The following is a 16,898-nucleotide window of genomic DNA, read 5'->3' on the forward strand; positions in this document are numbered from 1 at the left end:
TGTCAACGCTTGTTATTTCTTGGCTTTTTTGATACTGTCCATTCTGACTAGTGCCTGTTATGCCATCTATGTGTCTCTTTTGAAAAATGTCTATGCATTACGCTGCCTGTTTTTTAATCATTACTTTTTTTGTTGTTATTGAGTTGTATGTACTCTTTATATATTTTGTATATTAACCTCTCATCAGATATATGATTTGCAAATATTTTTTGCAATTTTTTTTTTGATTTGCAAATATTTTTTCTCCCATTCATTAAGCTACTTTCCATTTTGGTGATGGCTCCTTCATTGTGCAGAAGCTTTTGTTTCCTTTACCTTTGGAGTCAGTTCCAAAAAACATTGCTAAGACATATGTCAAGGAACCTACTGCCTGCTTCTAGGAATTTTATAGTTTAAGGTTTTCATTCAAATCTTTAATCCATTTTGAGTTGATTTTTTAAATATGGTGTAAGGAAATTGTCCAGTTTTATGCTTTTGTGTTTAACTGTACAGTTTTCCCAACACCATTTTTTAGAGACTGTACTCATTTAAAGAGTTGTATATTTTTGCCTCCTTTGTTGTCAATTAATTGTCCATGTACATGTGTGTGGGTATGTATATATGAGTTTATTCCTCGACCCTGTTCTGTTTATCTTTGTGTCTATTTTTATGCCAATACCATATGTTTTGATTATTGTAGCTTGGAGTATGTAGTTGATGCTTGAACAAGGCAGGGGTTTAAGGGCACGAATTTCCCATGCAGTGGAAAATATGTGTATAACTTTTACTTTCCCAAAACTTAACTAATAGCCTATTGTTGACTGGAGGCCTTACTGATAACATAAACATTCAGTTAACATGTATTTTCTATGCTATAAGTACTATATATCGTATTTTTACAATAGTAAGCTAGAGAAAAAATGTTTTAAAGAAAAACATTTTGGGATCCCTGGGTGGCGCAGCGGTTTGGCGCCTGCCTTTGGCCCAGGGCGCGATCCTGGAGACCCAGGATCGAATCCCACATCAGGCTCCTGGTGCATGGAGCCTGCTTCTCCCTCCGCCTGTGTCTCTGCCTCTCTCTCTCTCTGTGACTATCATAAATAAATAAAAAATTAAAAAAAAAATAAAAAAAAAATAAAGAAAAACATTTTAAGAAACATACGTTTTCAGTACTGTAAAAAATCTATGAATAAGTGGATCCATGTGGTTTATATTCATGTTCATAGGTCAAGTGTAGTTTGAAGTCAGGGAGTGTGTTAGATACCTCTAGTTTTGTTCGTTCTTCTTTCTCAAGATTGTTTTGACTATTGGGGTCTTTTGTGGTTCTACACAAAATTAGAATAGAATTATCCTAAAATTATTAGAATTATTTCTTCTATTTCTGTGAAACATTTCATTGGAATTTTGATAGGGATAGCAATGGATCCGCGATTGCTTTGGGTATTATGGGCATTTTAACAATATTAATTGTTCCAACCCATGAGCATGGAATATTTTTCAATTTGTTTGTGTGGTCTTCAGTTTCTTTTATCTTTTATTCCATAGTTTTTATAGAGGTATAGTTTTTTATCTTATTGGTTAAGTTTATTCCTGTGTGTTATATCATTTTGAACAAATTGAATAGTTTTCTTAATTTCTTTTTCTGAGAATTTGATATTAGTGTATAGAAACACAACAGATTTTTTTTTTCACAACAGGTTTTTGTATATTAATTTTTTATCCTGCAACTTCACTAAATTCTTTTATTACTTATACTAGTTTTTTGGTGTAATCTTTAGGGTTTTTTTGTATATAGTATCGTGTCACCTGCAAATACTGATAGTTTTATTTTTCCTTTCCAATTTAGATACCTTTTATTTCTTTTACTTGCCTGGGACTTCCAGTACTATGTTGAATAAAAATAATGAGCGTCCTTGTTTGGTTTCTGATCATAGAGGAAAAACTTTTGTCTTTTTACCATTGAGTATAATGTGAGCTGTGGGTCCACCATAGATGGCTTTATTATGTTGAGGTAAATTCCATCTATATCTACTTTGTGAGAGTTTTTACTATAAATGATGTTAAATTTTGTCAAATTATTTTTTGGTATCTATTGAGATGATCATATGTGGTTTTTATCATTTATTTTGTTAATGTGATTTATTATATTGATAGATTATGGATGTTGAACCATCTTTGCATCCCTGGAATAAATACTTCTTGATCATGGTGTATAGTCCTTTGTATGTATTGTTATTTTGGTTTGGCAATATTTTGTTGAGTATATTTACATCTGTGTTCTTCAGGGTTACTAGCTGTAATATATGTATTTTTTGTAGTGTCCTTGTCTAGTTTTGATATCAGGGTAATACTAGTCTGGTAAAATGTGTTTGGAGGTTTTCCTTGTTTAACTTTTTGTAAGAGTTTGAGGAAGATAAGTATGAAATCTTCTTTGGATGTTTAGTAGAATTCACCAGTGAAGTCATCTGGTCCTGGACTTTTTTTGTTGTTGGGAGATTTTTGAATATTGATTCAACCCCTCTACTAATAATTGTTCTTTTTCAGATTTCTGTTTCTTTATGATTCTGTCTTGGAAGATTATAAATTTAGGAATTTATCCACTTATATCTGGCATATGATTGTTTATAGTAGTCTCAGGATTCTTTGTATTTCTGTGGTATCAGTTGTAAGTTTTCCTCTTTTATTTCTGATTTGAGCTCTTTCTCTCTCCTTTTTTTCTTGGTGAGTCTACCTGAAGGTTTATTTCATTTATATTTCACTGATCTTTATTATTTCCTTTCTTCTAACCTTTGGGCTTCACTTACTCTTCTTTGTCTAGTTTCTTTAAATTGTTAAGTTTAAAAGTGAGAAACTATTGTTAAATTGTTGCTAGTTGTTTGATATTTCTCTTATTTCTTGAAGTAGGCCTGTATTGCTATGAATTTTCCTCTTAGAACTGCTTTTAGCTGCATCCCATAGATTTTGGTGTGCCATATTTCTGTTTTCATTTGTCTTTAAGTATTTTATGATTTCCCCTTTGATTTCTTCTGTGACTCAGCAGTGTTCAGAAATGTGTTGTTTAATCTTCACATATTTGTGTGTTTTTTCCAGTGTTCTTATAGCACTGATTTCTAGTTTTGTAACATTCTGGTCATAAAAAATGCTCGATATGATTCCACTCTTCTTGAATTTTTGAGCCTTACTTTGTGGCCTAACACATTATCCGTCCTGGAGAATGTCCCATTTGCAGTTGACAGTGTGTATTTCACTGCTTTTGGATGAATGTCCTGTGTGTATCTATTAAGTCCATCTGGTCTAGTCTTTTAAGTCCAGTGTTTCCTTATTGATTTTCTATCTGTATGATCTATCCAGTGATGTAGTGAGGTGTTAACATCCCATTATCATGTTGCTGTCAATCTTTCTCTTTATGTCTGTTAATACTTGCTTTATATATTTTGGTGCTTTATACTGGGTGCATATATTTTTTCTTTTTTAAAGATTTTTTATCTATTATTCATGAGAGACACAAAAAGAGAGAGAGGCAGAGACATAGGCAGAGGGAGAAGCAGGCTCCATGTGGGAGCCCAACGTGGGACTTGATCCCGGGAATCCAGGACCATGCCCTGGGCTGAAGGCGGCACTAAACCTCTGAGCCACCTGGGCTGCCCTGCATATATATTTATAAATGTTATATCTTCATGGTGAACTAACTTATTAATGTAGTGCCCCTCTTTGTCCTTCATTATAGTTTTTTAAAATTTTTTTTTGGGGGGGGGTCTGTTTTGTCTGAGTATAGCTACACCAGCTTTCTTTTCTTTTGCATAGAATATCTTTTTCATCCATTCACTTTAAGTCTGTGTGTGTCTTCTCTTCAGAAGTGAATCTCTTATAGGCAGTATGTAGGTGTGTCTTTCTAAAACATCCATTCAGCCACTCTGTGTCTTTTGACTGGAGAATGTAGTCTGTTTACACTTAATTATTGATACATATGTAGTTATTGCCATTTTGTTCATTGTTTTCTGGCTGTTGTATAGTTCCTCTCTCTTCGTTCATCTTCTTTCTCTCTTCCTCTATGTTTTGATGACTTTCTTTAATGTCATCTTTAGATTTTTTTTCTCATTTTATTTTTTGCTTTTCCTGTAAGCTTTTGCATTGTGATATTGTGAGGGTCCCATATACATCATCCTATGTGTATGAGAGCTTAAGTTGACAGCAACTTAAATTTGAACACATTCTAAAACTCTGTTTTCCCCCTTCCACGTGTTATATTTTTGATGTCACTGTATATATTGTTTTGCTTTATGTATCCCTTAACTAATTATTATAATTTTAGTTAGTTTTACTACTTTTTTCCTTTTTTAAACTTGTTAGTATCTTTATGTGATTAATCTAATTTTTACCATTTCCAATGAGACTTTTGTATGTTTTCTTGTTATTAATTATTGCTATTTCAAGTTAAAGAAGACCCTTTAATATTTTTTTCTAAGGCTGATTTCATAGTGGTAAACTCCCTTATTTTGTTTGTCCAGAAAACTCTTTATCTTTCCTTCAAATCTGAGTGATAATCTTGCCAGGTAGTCATAGGTTGTAAGCTTTTTCCTTTTAGCACTTTGAATATGTTGTGCCACTCCATTCTGGCTTGCAGACTTCCTACTGAAAAATTGAACGAAAGCTTTCTGGGGTGCCTCTTGTATGTAACAATTTGCTTTTCTCTTGCTGTTTTTAAGATTCCTTCTTTACTTTTGACATTTTAATTATAATGTGTGTTGGTATGATTTTCTTTGGGTCCATTTTATTTGGAACTCTCTGGGCTCCCTGAACCCAGATGTTCACTTTCTTCCCTAGAATTGGGAAGTTTTCAGCCATTATTTCCTCAGTTAAGTTTTATGCCCCTTTCTCTTTCTTTTCCTTCTGGTACCCATATAATGCAAACATTATTCCACTTGATGTTGTTTCAGAGGTCCCTTAAGTTATTTTCATATTTTTAATTCTTTTTTCTTTTTGATTCTCTGTCTGGGTAGGCTTTATGACTTTATCTTCCAACTCACTCATCTGTACTTGTACTTCATCCTGTCTGCTGTTGAACCTCTCTATTGTGTTTTTCAGTTCAGTTTTTGTATTCTTCAGCTCTGAGTTTTGTTTGGTACTTTCTTATGTTTTCTTTCCTTTTTTTTTTTTTTTTTTTTTTTTTAAGATCTTATTTACTTATTCACGAGAGACACAGAGAGAGGCAGAGACCTAGGCAGAGGGAAGAGAAGTAGGCTCCATGCAGGGAGCCCAATGCAGGACTTGATCCCTGAACCCCAGGATCATGTCCTGAGCTAAAGGCAGATGCTCAACCGCTGAGCCACCCAGGCGTCCCTTTCTTATGTTTTCTTTGTCAAAGTTCTCACTGTGTTCACCTTTTCTTCTCCTGAGTTCAGTGGCATCTTTGAATTCTTTATTAGGTTGATTATTTATCTCCATATTATTTAGGTCTTTTTCTTTTTTTTTAATTTTTTAAAAGATTTTATTTATTTATTCATGAGAGACATAGGGAGAGACAGAGATGCAGGCAGAGGGAGAAGTAGGCTCCCTGCATGGACTCGATCCCGGGTCTCCAGGATCAGGCCCTGGGCTGAAGGCAGCACTAAACCACTGAGCCACCCGGGCTGCCCTATTTAGATTTTTTTCTGAGATTTTTGTCTTGTTCTTTTCTTTGGAACATATTTATTTCCTCATTTTTCTTTCTCTTTTTTGTTTCTATGTATTGGGTGAAAGAGTACCTCTCCCAGTCTTGAAGGAGTGGCCTTGTTTTGGAGTGTATCCTTCTGTCTCCCTATGTTGCTTACCTTTCTGTATTTGTGTCTGTGGAGTATATGGAGCAGCTACTTTTCCTAAACTTGAAAGAATGATCTTGCATATGATTGTCCCTGATATAGACTATGTGTGTTTGATTACTTGTGACTGTCTGGAGCTGTGGCTGATGTGGCCTGAAGGTTAATGGGCATTCTGTACTAGGGCTGCCTTGTTGGGATGGTGTGGGCAAGAGTGGACCTGTTGCTATGTGTGCAGAGGGTGCCCTGGCAGGACAGCTGAAGCTGAAACAGGTCCAAGCAAGGGATCCTACAACTCTCAATGCAGTGAGAACCCTGGCAGGACAGTTAAAACTGAACTGGGTGCAGGCTTGGGAGGGAGTTTCTGGGGACTCTAAATGCAGAGGACACTTTGTTCGGATGCTGAAGCAAACATCACAGAGTGTAACTTGGGGGGGTCCCATGTTTCTACATGCAGAGAGTACCTTGAACTAGATATAGGTTGGGGTGTTCTAGTACTCACTGCATAAAAGGTGTCCAGACAAGGTGACTGAAACTGAGGGCAGTACAGGCAGGGTGTTTTGGGGCATTTAGTTTAGGGAGCACCCTGGTGTGGCAGCTGGAGCTGAAGCAGGCATCAGCTTGGAGGTCCTGTAGCACCGTGCAACACTGGTGCCTTAGTAAGTTATCTGAGCCCAAAGTGGTCTAGGCCTGTGTGTTCTGGGGTGCTTCGTATACCTGTGTCACTTTGGTGCAAAAGCTAGAGCTGTAGTGAGTGCTGACCACTAGTGTCGTGTGTACTGCCCTCTGGCTACCTTGATGTCTAGATATGGTGTCGGTTAGAGGCCTACTGAAGGGAGGCCAGTTAGGGCACCAGTACCCTGCTCCTACTGCTAAGGTGGAGGGGGACCGTAAACTGTGTTGGTCACTAGCCCCTCTGATTTGGCCCAGAAAGAGTATTAGCAGCTCTCCTTGCCCCCTTAGTAGGGTTTTAGGGCTGGCTCTTTTATATGCTGGTTGCTCTTTTAAAGCTCCAGAGCCTTTGGGGCTGCTGTGGGGTAGTGATCCAGGGCATAATGAGGTGGGTAGGCCATTTTTGGTGTCTATACCTTAATCTGGTCTGTGCTTTCATAGTGGAGGGGAGTATAAACCATGGCACTCCCCAGCCACTTGGACCTAGACAGATTTCTAGTTGCTCCTCTGCTGCCTGACAGTTATAGAGCTGATCTTTTTTTCTGTGCCTGGGGCAGACAAGTTTGCTCCCAATCCCTCAGTACTATCCCTCCCCACTATAATTCTCAGTATTGGGGCTGAAGGTTCCCTTTTTCTACCATTCTTTGTCTCTCTCACTGTTCTTTCTATCTTTTGTTGTGTAGAAGCTGTCCAGTCAGCCCTTAGTTCTTCAGGAGAAATTGCTCCCATAAATAGGTGTAAATTTGGTGTGTTCATTGAGGAGGTAAAAGCTTGAAAAAGCTTGAAAATGCGAAGTTTATAAAACAGAGCATAACCACTTAATGGTATTATCTTGGCACTTTTTAATTGCAAAAATTTAACCTAATATTAAGTTATTACTGCTTGGCATATCATAAAAATATTTGCATGTCATAGAAACTGTTCGGGTTCCTGTAATGTTATTTTTTTTAAAGGATTCTGTTCTTACGCCACCAGAGGGAGCTCTATGAATATGTTTTAGTATTTTGGTTCTGATTTTTTTTTTTTTTTTGGTTCTGATTTTTAAAAAGAAATGCAAACAAAACATTTTTCTTAATACAGATGTTTTGTGTTACTGTTTTTTTCTCTTCTGTGTAAATATGAAAATACCTGTGTGATTTCAAAGAAACAACTTGATATTTTTATTTCACAAACATTTGAGTATCTTTTTTATATGGCAGTGGAGATGAATATAATTGATGTCTTCATTTGTTTTTCTTTTTAAAGATTTTATTTATTCATGAGGTACACAGAGAGGGAGAAAGGCAGAGACACAGGCAGAGGGAGAAGCAGGCTCCATTCCATGCAGGGAGCCTGATATGGGACTCGACCCCAGGTCTCCAGGACCATACCCTGGGCTAAAGGCGGCACTAAACCGCTGAGCTACCTGGACTGCCCTGATGTCTTCATTTAACTTAGAGTATGTAGGTGCCTTAGTTAAACGTACTCTTCTTACTGCTCACTATAGGATAATCTGTTGTTTTTTGTTTTTGTTTTTTTTTTAGGATTTATTTATTTATTTATTCATTCATTCATTCATTCATTCATTCATTCATGAGAGACACAGAGACAGGACAGAGACCTAGGCAGAGGGAAGAAGGCTCTTTGCTGAGCAGAGAGCCCGATGTGGGACAGGATCCCAGAACCCCAGGATCACGACCTGAGCTGAAGGCAGATGCTCAGCTACTGAGTCACCCAGGTGCTCCTGTGTAATCTGTTTAAAAGCTGTTTGTTTATAGTGAGATCTGTGTCACTTGTGTTAATATTTTTAAATTGTTTGATGTTGCAGTTCACAGATATTGAGACCAATGCTAGACCTGATAAGAGTTAAGCTGTGGAACCTTTCAAAATATAGAATGAAGGGCTCTATGTCCAGAAATTATGATTCTGCAACTCTTGGGGATATGTATATTTTAGAAATAGCTTTACTGAGATTTATTTCATATACTATATCATGCATCCATTTAAATTTTGGAATTAAATGGCTTTTAGTGAGTTCACAGAGTTGCGTAGCTATCACCACAATTATTTTAAGAATATTTTCATCCCCTCCAAAAAAATCCTTTGCCTATTAGCTTTCACTCCCCATCTTTCCCCTGCCCCTACTGCCGTAGGCAACAACTAATCTACTTGTCTCCATGTAGATTTGCTTATTCTGGACATTTCATGTAAATAGAATCATATAACATATGGTCTTTTGTGACTGGCTTTTTTTTACTTAGCACAGTGTTTTCAAGGTTATAACATGTACCATGTTGTAGAATGTATCAATACTTAATTCCTCCTTATTGCCAAATAATACTCCTTTTTATAGAAGGAATGTGTATTTTTACAAAGCTTCTGTATAACACTACCCACTGATTTAAATTATTTTTTAAAAAGATTTTATTTATTTATTCATGAGAGACAGAGGCAGAGACCACAGGCAGAGGGAGAAGCAGGCTCCCTGTGGGGAGCCCGATGCGGGACTCGATCCCAGGACCCCAGGATCATGACCTGAGCTGAAGGCAGACAGTCAGCCACTGAGCTACCCAGGCATTTGAATTTTATGTATATAACATATTTTGAAATATTAACTTTGCGTTTGTAATACTGTGAGGAGCATAATGTCTAATTGTATTTTTTTTTTTACATGTCAGTAACAGTGACCCCAGTGCTCTCCCTTGACTATTTTAAAATTTGGAATCACTGTCTATTAGTGATGGAAAATCTTTTTAGTGGGTCAAGAACAGAGATTTTATTTTAGTTAGAGATTAGGAGTTAGGAACTAATAATGTAGTGAAGGGGTGAGATGGTTCTGGGAACCTATTACTTGGATCTTCTTGGGTAGTAAACTCACTAGTTATTTATGGTGTGAGATTTAGTACCACTTACCACATTGGTTATGCAGCTTTAGGCTAACTTTTACTGTATAAATAAAATGAATTTGGTTTAGGGACACCTGACTGGCTCGGTTGGTATGCGAACATGTGACTCTTGATCTCAGGGTTGTAAGTTCACATCCCACATTGTGCATAGAGCTTACTTAAAAAAAAATTAAAATGGATTTAGTTTATGAAAGTCATTAATTAGAAAGCACATTATAAAAAAAATCATTTTCATTTTATCAGTTTATCAACACACTGGATAGTGTTACATAATCTAGGCATTATTTTATTGTGTTCATATTAAGTAATGTATTCATTGAAATAAGTTGCATTTCACAAGGAGGAAGTTATATTTAAATTATATATCATGTTGCTTTCTGAAAAAGAAACTTCAAATATCTTTGGAATTCTTTTAGTATAAATAAACTTGTATGTGTCTTTCTAATTCTTTTTTATTTAGTAACTTCATACTATTTGAGGGTCATTTTATTTATTCTGATTTGCCATTTAGAATTTTAGCACATATTTCTTCATATCATTTTATAAAATTTAGAAAACTGAAGCATTGGCTTTTGCTAAAGAAATGGCTGCTGTTGAAATGGAATTGTTGCCAAAGACCTTTTTAAAATGCTGAATTACTTTGATAATAATTGTAAACGATCACTGAAGTAATTTTTTAAAGTAACATCTGTTTTCCTTTGTATTGAAATTCAACAAAGGTAAATAATTTTGTACAGTGTCATATTCTTTCTATTCATTTTTTCCTACAGTAGTTGAAAAATGTAAAAACTGGTCATGATCCATAACTTAGAATTTCCTGTAAATACTTCTTACCTTTTTTGGTATCTAGAATTATATATCGAATTGTTTGAAAATTTGATCATACGTCTGGCTTTACCTTGTTTACAAAATTTGAGTATTTAAAAAAAAAAAAAAAAAACAAAAAACAAAATTTGAGTATTTAGCACAAGATAAAAGTGAAAAGACCATGTGTCAGTTATTCTTATGAACACACATGTAGAAATCCTTAAAAAGTATTTTTAAAAAGACAAGCAATTTCTCAAAAGAATAACAATTATCAAATAGGATTCATTTCAGGAATATGGGGGATGGTTCAACAGTAGGAAGATTATTACTATAATTTCACTCTATTAGGTTAGAAGAAGAAACCATGTATAAGTTATCTCAGTAGATACGAAAAATTCAGTAAAATTCAACACTAATTTTTATTTCATTTGTTTAATGACATTTTAAAATAATTTTTAAAGTAATTTCTACATCCAGTGTGGGGCTGGAATTTACTTATAACTTCAAGATCAAGAGTTGCATGCTCTGTTGACTGAGCCAGCCAGGCGCCATCACTGATTCTTGTTTTAAAAAGTTTTTGGGTTGTATACATTAAATAGTATAACTTTATATATGTTGATCATACGTCAAAGTAGTTTATTTTTTTTTAATTAATTTTTATTGGTGTTCAATTTACCAACATACAGAAAAACACCCAGTGCTCATCCCGTCAAGTGTCCACCTCAGTGCCCGTCACCCATTCCCCTCCAACACCCGCCCTCCTCCCCTTCCACCACCCTTAGTTCGTTTCCCCGAGTTAGGAGTCTTTATGTTCTGTCTCCCTTCCTGATATTTCCCAACATTTCTTTTCCCTTCCTTTATATTCCCTTTCACTATTATTTATATTCCCCAAATGAATGAGAACATACACTGTTTGTCCTTCTCCGATTGACTTATTTCACTCAGCATAATACCCTCCAGTTCCATCCACGTTGAAGCAAATGGTGGGTATTTGTCGTTTCTAATTGCTGAGTAATATTCCATTGTATACATAGACCACATCTTCTTTATCCATTCATCTTTCGATGGACACCGAGGCTCCTTCCACAGTTTGGCTATTGCAGCCATTGCTGATAGAAACATCGGGGTGCAGGTGTCCCGACGTTTCATTGCATCTGAATCTTTGGGGTAAATCCCCAACAGTGCAATTGCTGGGTCGTAGGGCAGGTCTATTTTTAACTCTTTGAGGAACCTCCACACAGTTTTCCAGAGTGGCTGCACCAGTTCACATTCCCACCAACAGTGTAAGAGGGTTCCCTTTTCTCTGCATCCTCTCCAACATTTGTTGTTTCCTGCCTTGTTAATTTTCCCCATTCTCACTGGTGTGAGGTGGTATCTCATTGTGGTTTTGATTTGTATTTCCCTGATGGCAAGTGATGCAGAGCATTTTCTCATGTGCATGTTGGCCATGTCTATGTCTTCCTCTGTGAGATTTCTCTTCATGTCTTTTGCCCATTTCATGATTGGATTGTTTGCTTCTTTGGTGTTGAGTTTAATAAGTTCTTTATAGATTTTGGAAACTAGCCCTTTATCTGATATGTCATTTGCAAATATCTTCTCCCATTCTGTAGGTTGTCTTTTAGTTTTGTTGACTGTATCCTTTGCTGTGCAAAAGCTTCTTATCTTGGTGAAGTCCCAATAGTTCATTTTTGCTTTTGTTTCTTTTGCCTTTGTGGATGTATCTTGCAAGAAGTTACTGTGGCCGAGCTCAAAAAGGGTGTTGCCTGTGTTCTCTTCTATGATTTTGATGGACTCTTGTCTCACATTTAGATCTCTCATCCATTTTGAGTTTATCTTTGTGTATGGTGAAAGAGAGTGGTCCAGTTTCATTCTTCTGCATGTGGATGTCCAATTTTCCCAGCACTATTTATTGAAGAGACTGTCTTTCTTCCAATGGATAGTCTTTCCTCCTTTATCAAATATTAGTTGACCATACATTTCAGGGTCCACTTCTGGGTTCTCTATTCTGTTCCATTGATCTATGTGTCTGTTTTTGTGCCAGTACCACACTGTCTTGATGACCACAGCTTTGTAGTACAACCTGAAATCTGGCATTGTGATGCCCCCAGATATGGTTTTCTTTTTTAAAATTCCCCTGGCTATTCGGGGTCTTTTCTGATTCCACACAAATCTTAAAATAATTTGTTCTAGCTCTCTGAAGAAAGTCCATGGTATTTTGATAGGGATTGCATTAAACGTGAAAATTGCCCTGGGTAACATTGACATTTTTACAATATTAATTCTGCCAATCCATGAGCATGGAATATTTTTCCATCTCTTTGTGTCTTCCTCAATTTCTTTCAGAAGTGTTCTATAGTTTTTAGGGTATAGATCTTTTACCTCTTTGGTTAGGTTTATTCCTAGGTATCTTATGCTTTTGGGTGCAATTGTAAATGGGATTGACTCCTTAATTTCTCTTTCTTCAGTCTCATTGTTAGTGTATAGAAATGCCATTGATTTCTGGGCATTGATTTTGTATCCTGCCAGGCTACCAAATTGCTGTATGAGTTCTAGCAATCTTGGGGTGGAGGCTTTTGGGTTTTCTATGTAGAGTATCATGTCATCGGCGAAGAGGGAGAGTTTGACTTCTTCTTTGCCAATTTGAATGCCTTTAATGTCTTTTTGTTGTCTGATTGCTGAGGCGAGGACTTCAAGAACTATGTTGAAGAGCAGTGGTGAGAGTGGACATCCCTGTCTTGTTCCTGATCTTAGGGGAAAGGCTCCCAGTGCTTCCCCATTGAGAATGATATTTGCTGTGGGCTTTTCGTAAATGGCTTTTAAGATGTCGAGGAAAGTTCCCTCTATCCCAACACTCTGAAGGGTTTTGATCAGGAATGGATGCTGTATTTTGTCAAATGCTTTCTCTGCATCTAATGAGTGGATCATATGGTTCTTGGTTTTTCTCTTGCTGATATGATGAATCACATTGATGGTTTTACGAGTGTTGAACCAGCCTTGTGTCCCAGGGATAAATCCTACTTGGTCATGGTGAATAATTTTCTTAATGTGTTGTTGGATCCTATTAGCTAGTATCTTGTTGAGAATTTTTGCATCCATGTTCATCAGGGATATTGGTCTGTAATTCTCCTTTTTGGTGGGGTCTTTGTCTGGTTTCGGAATTAAGGTGATGCTGGCCTCATAGAACGAATTTGGAAGTACTCCATCTCTTTCTATCTTTCCAAACAGCTTTAGTAGAATAGGTATGATTTCTTCTTTAAACGTTTGATAGAATTCCCCTGGGAAGCCATCTGGCCCTGGACTCTTGTGTCTTGGGAGGTTTTTGATGACTGCTTCAATTTCCTCCCTGGTTATTGGCCTGTTGAGGTTTTCTATTTCTTCCTGCTTCAGTTTTGGTAGTTTGTGGCTTTCCAGGAATGCGTCCATTTCTTCTAGATTTCCTAATTTATTGGCGTACAGCTGTTCATAATATGTTTTTAAAATCGTTTGTATTTCCTTGGTGTTGGTAGTGATCTCTCCTTTCTCATTCATGATTTTATTAATTTGAGTCTTCTCTCTCTTCTTTTTAATAAGGTTGGCTAATGGTTTATCTATCTTATTAATTCTTTCAAAGAACCAACTCCTGGTTCTGTTGATCTGTTCCACAGTTCTTTTGGTCTCGATATCATTTAGTTCTGCTCGAATTTTAATTAACTGTCTTCTTCTGCCGGGGGTGGGGTCTATTTGTTGCTTTTTCTCTAGTTCCTTTATGTGTAAGGTGAGCTTTTTGAATTTGAGTTCTTTCCAGTTTTTGAATGGATGCTTGTATTGCGATGTATTTCCCCCTCAGGACTGCTTTTGCTGCATCCCAAAGATTTTGAATGGTTGTATCTTCATTCTCATTAGTTTCCCTGAATCTTTTTAATTTTTCCTTAATTTCCTGGTTGACCTTTTCATCTTTTAGCAGGATGGTCCTTAACCTCCACGTGTTTGTGGTCCTTCCAAACTTCTTGTTGTGATTGAGTTCTAATTTCAAGGCATTATGGTCGGAGAATATACAGGGGACTATCCCGATCTTTTGGTATCGGTTCAGACCCTATTTGTGACCCAGTATGTGGTCTATTCTGGAGAAAGTTCCATGTGCACTTGAGAAGAATGTGTATTCAGTTGAGTTTGGATGTAAAGTTCTGTAGATATCTGTGAAATCCATCTGGTCCAGTGTATCATTTAAAGCTCTCGTTTCTTTGGATATGTTGTGCTTGGAAGACCTATCTAGTATAGAGAGAGCTAGATTGAAGTCACCAAGTATAAGTGTATTATTATCAAAGTATTTCTTCAGTTTGGTTATTAATTGGTTTAAATATTTGGCAGCTCCCACATTTGGGGCATATATATTGAGGATTGTTAAGTCCTCTTGTTGGATAGATCCTTTGAGTATGAGATAGTGTCCCTCTTCATCTCTCACTATAGTCTTCGGGGTAAATTTTAATTTATCTGATATAAGGATGGCAACCCCTGCTTTCTTTTGAGGACCATTTGAATGGTAAATGGTTCTCCAACCTTTTATTTTCAGGTTGTAGGTGTCCTTCTGTCTAAAATGAGTCTCTTGTAGACAGCAAATAGATGGGTCCTGCTTTTTTATCCAGTCTGAAACCCTGCGCCTTTTGATGGGGTCATTAAGCCCGTTCACTTTCAGAGTTACTATTGATAGATATGAGTTTAGTGTCATCATATCTATTCAGTCCTTGTTTTTGTGGATTGTTCCACTGAACTTCTTCTTAAAGGGGAATTTTAAGAGTCCCCCTTAAAATTTCTTGCAGAGCTGGTTTGGAGGTCACATATTCTTTCAGTTCCTGCCTGTCTTGGAAGCTCTTTATCTCTCCTTCCATTTTGAATGAGAGCCTTGCTGGATAAAGTATTCTTGGTTGCATGTTTTTTTCATTTAGGACCCTGAATATATCCTGCCAGCCCTTTCTGGCCTGCCAGGTCTCTGTGGAGAGGTCTGCTGTTACCCTAATGTTCCTCCCCATAAAAGTCAGGGACTTTTTTTCTCTTGCTGCTTTAAGGATCTTCTCCTTATCTTTGGAATTTGCAAGCTTCACTATTAAATGTCGAGGTGTTGAACGGTTTTTGTTGATTTTAGGGGGGGATCTCTCTATTTCCTGGATCTGAATGCCTGTTTCCCTTCCCAGATTCGGAAAGTTTTCAGCTATGATTTGTTCAAATACGTATTCTGGCCCTCTGTCCCTTTCGGCGCCCTCGGGAACCCCAATTAAACGTAGGTTTTTCTTCCTCAGGCTGTCATTTATTTCCCTTAATCTATCCTCATGGTCTTTTAATTGCCCGTCTCTTTTTTCCTCAGTTTCCCTCTTTGCCATCAACTTGTCTTCTAAGTCACTCACTCGTTCTTCCACCTCGTTAACCCTCGTCGTTAGGACTTCTAGCTTGGATTGCATCTCATTTAATTGATTTTTAATTTCTGCCTGATTGGATCTAAATTCTGCAGTCATGAAATCTCTTTAGTCCTTTATGGTTTTTTCTAGAGCCACCAGTAGCTGTATAATAGTGCTTCTGAATTGGCTTTCTGACATTGAATTGTAATCCAGATTTTGTAACCCTGTGGGAGAGAGGGCTGTTCCTGATTCTTTTTCTTGAGGTGAGGTTTTCCTTCTAGTCATTTTGCTCAGTGCAGAGTGGCGAAAAACAAGTTGTATTGGGAAAAGGAGAAAAAGAGAGAGAAGGAAAGAAAAGAGAAAAAGAAAAAAGAGAAAGAAGAAAAAAAGGGGGGGAAAGAGAAGAAAAAGTGAAAGAGAAAGAAAGGAGAAAAAAGAAAAGAAAGGGGGTGGGGTGGGGGAAGCAATCAGAAATCAAGGAGAAAGAAAGAAAAAAAAAGCACAAAACAAAACAAAAACAAAAACAAACAAACAAACAAACCACGGGTGAGTATCTTCTGATTCTGTATACTTTAAGTCCCTTGACTTCCCTTGGAACTGGTCCGTCTCACTGGTCTTCTGGGGGAGGGGCCTGCTGTGCTGATTCTCAGGTGTTAGCACTTGTGGGAGCTGCTCTGCCCCTGCCTGGTGCAGGGCTCAGTGGGGGGTTGTTCACCCCGTGAGGCCCCGGGAGGAAGCCACAGTGGCCGGGGCAGCTCTGGGACCCTGGAGTCAGCCCCCGCAGTAGCTCCGCGGCTCTCCGGCTGCAGGGCCTGGGGGCTCCCGGGCGGGGCCGCTGATCTGCTCAGCTCCAGGCAGGAGCGTCCTCGCTGTCCTGGGCCCTCCCGGCCTCTGCCTGTCCCGGGGGAGGCCGGATCCTGGGCTGTGTCCCGGCGCCCTGTGCTCTGGGGCCTGCGCTGTTGGATTCGCGCTCCCGCCCGCAGCCCCCTCCGCGGAGCCGCCGCCCGAGCCCTTCCGAGTTGTTCCCGGAGCCGCGCAGCCCCCTCCGCGCGGAGCTTCTTCCTCTGACCGAGCCGCCGCTGCTGAGCTACTCCCGGAGCCGCGCAGCCCCCTCCGCGGAGCCGCAGCCCGAGCCCCTCCGAGCTGTTCCCGGAGCCGCGCCGCCCCCTCCGCGGAGCTTCTTCCTCCGCCCGAGCCGCCGCCGCTGAGCTGTTCCCGGAGCCCCGCAGCCCCCTCCGCGGAGCCGCCGCCCGAGCCCCTCCGAGCTGCTCCGGGTCCCGCCGAGCGCTGCAGCCCTTAGGGAGCTCGGCGCACTCTCCGGGGCGCAGTTCCTCTGTTACTGTCCCAGGGAGCCCGAGGGCATCCCCGCCTTTTTGGGGATTCTGCTGCAA

The 16,898-nt window shown here is 38.6% G+C and overlaps 1 protein-coding gene across 1 annotated transcript in view; it reads left to right on the forward strand.

The window, feature by feature from the left end:
- NEK1 (NIMA related kinase 1) overlaps nucleotides 1–16,898 on the forward strand; it is a 234,607-nt gene that overhangs the window by 61,759 nt on the left and 155,950 nt on the right. The gene's annotated exons all lie outside the window — the stretch shown is intronic.

The sequence above is a fragment of the Vulpes lagopus genome, chromosome 8, assembly GCF_018345385.1.
Source record: "Vulpes lagopus strain Blue_001 chromosome 8, ASM1834538v1, whole genome shotgun sequence".
Lineage (NCBI taxonomy): Eukaryota > Metazoa > Chordata > Mammalia > Carnivora > Canidae > Vulpes > Vulpes lagopus.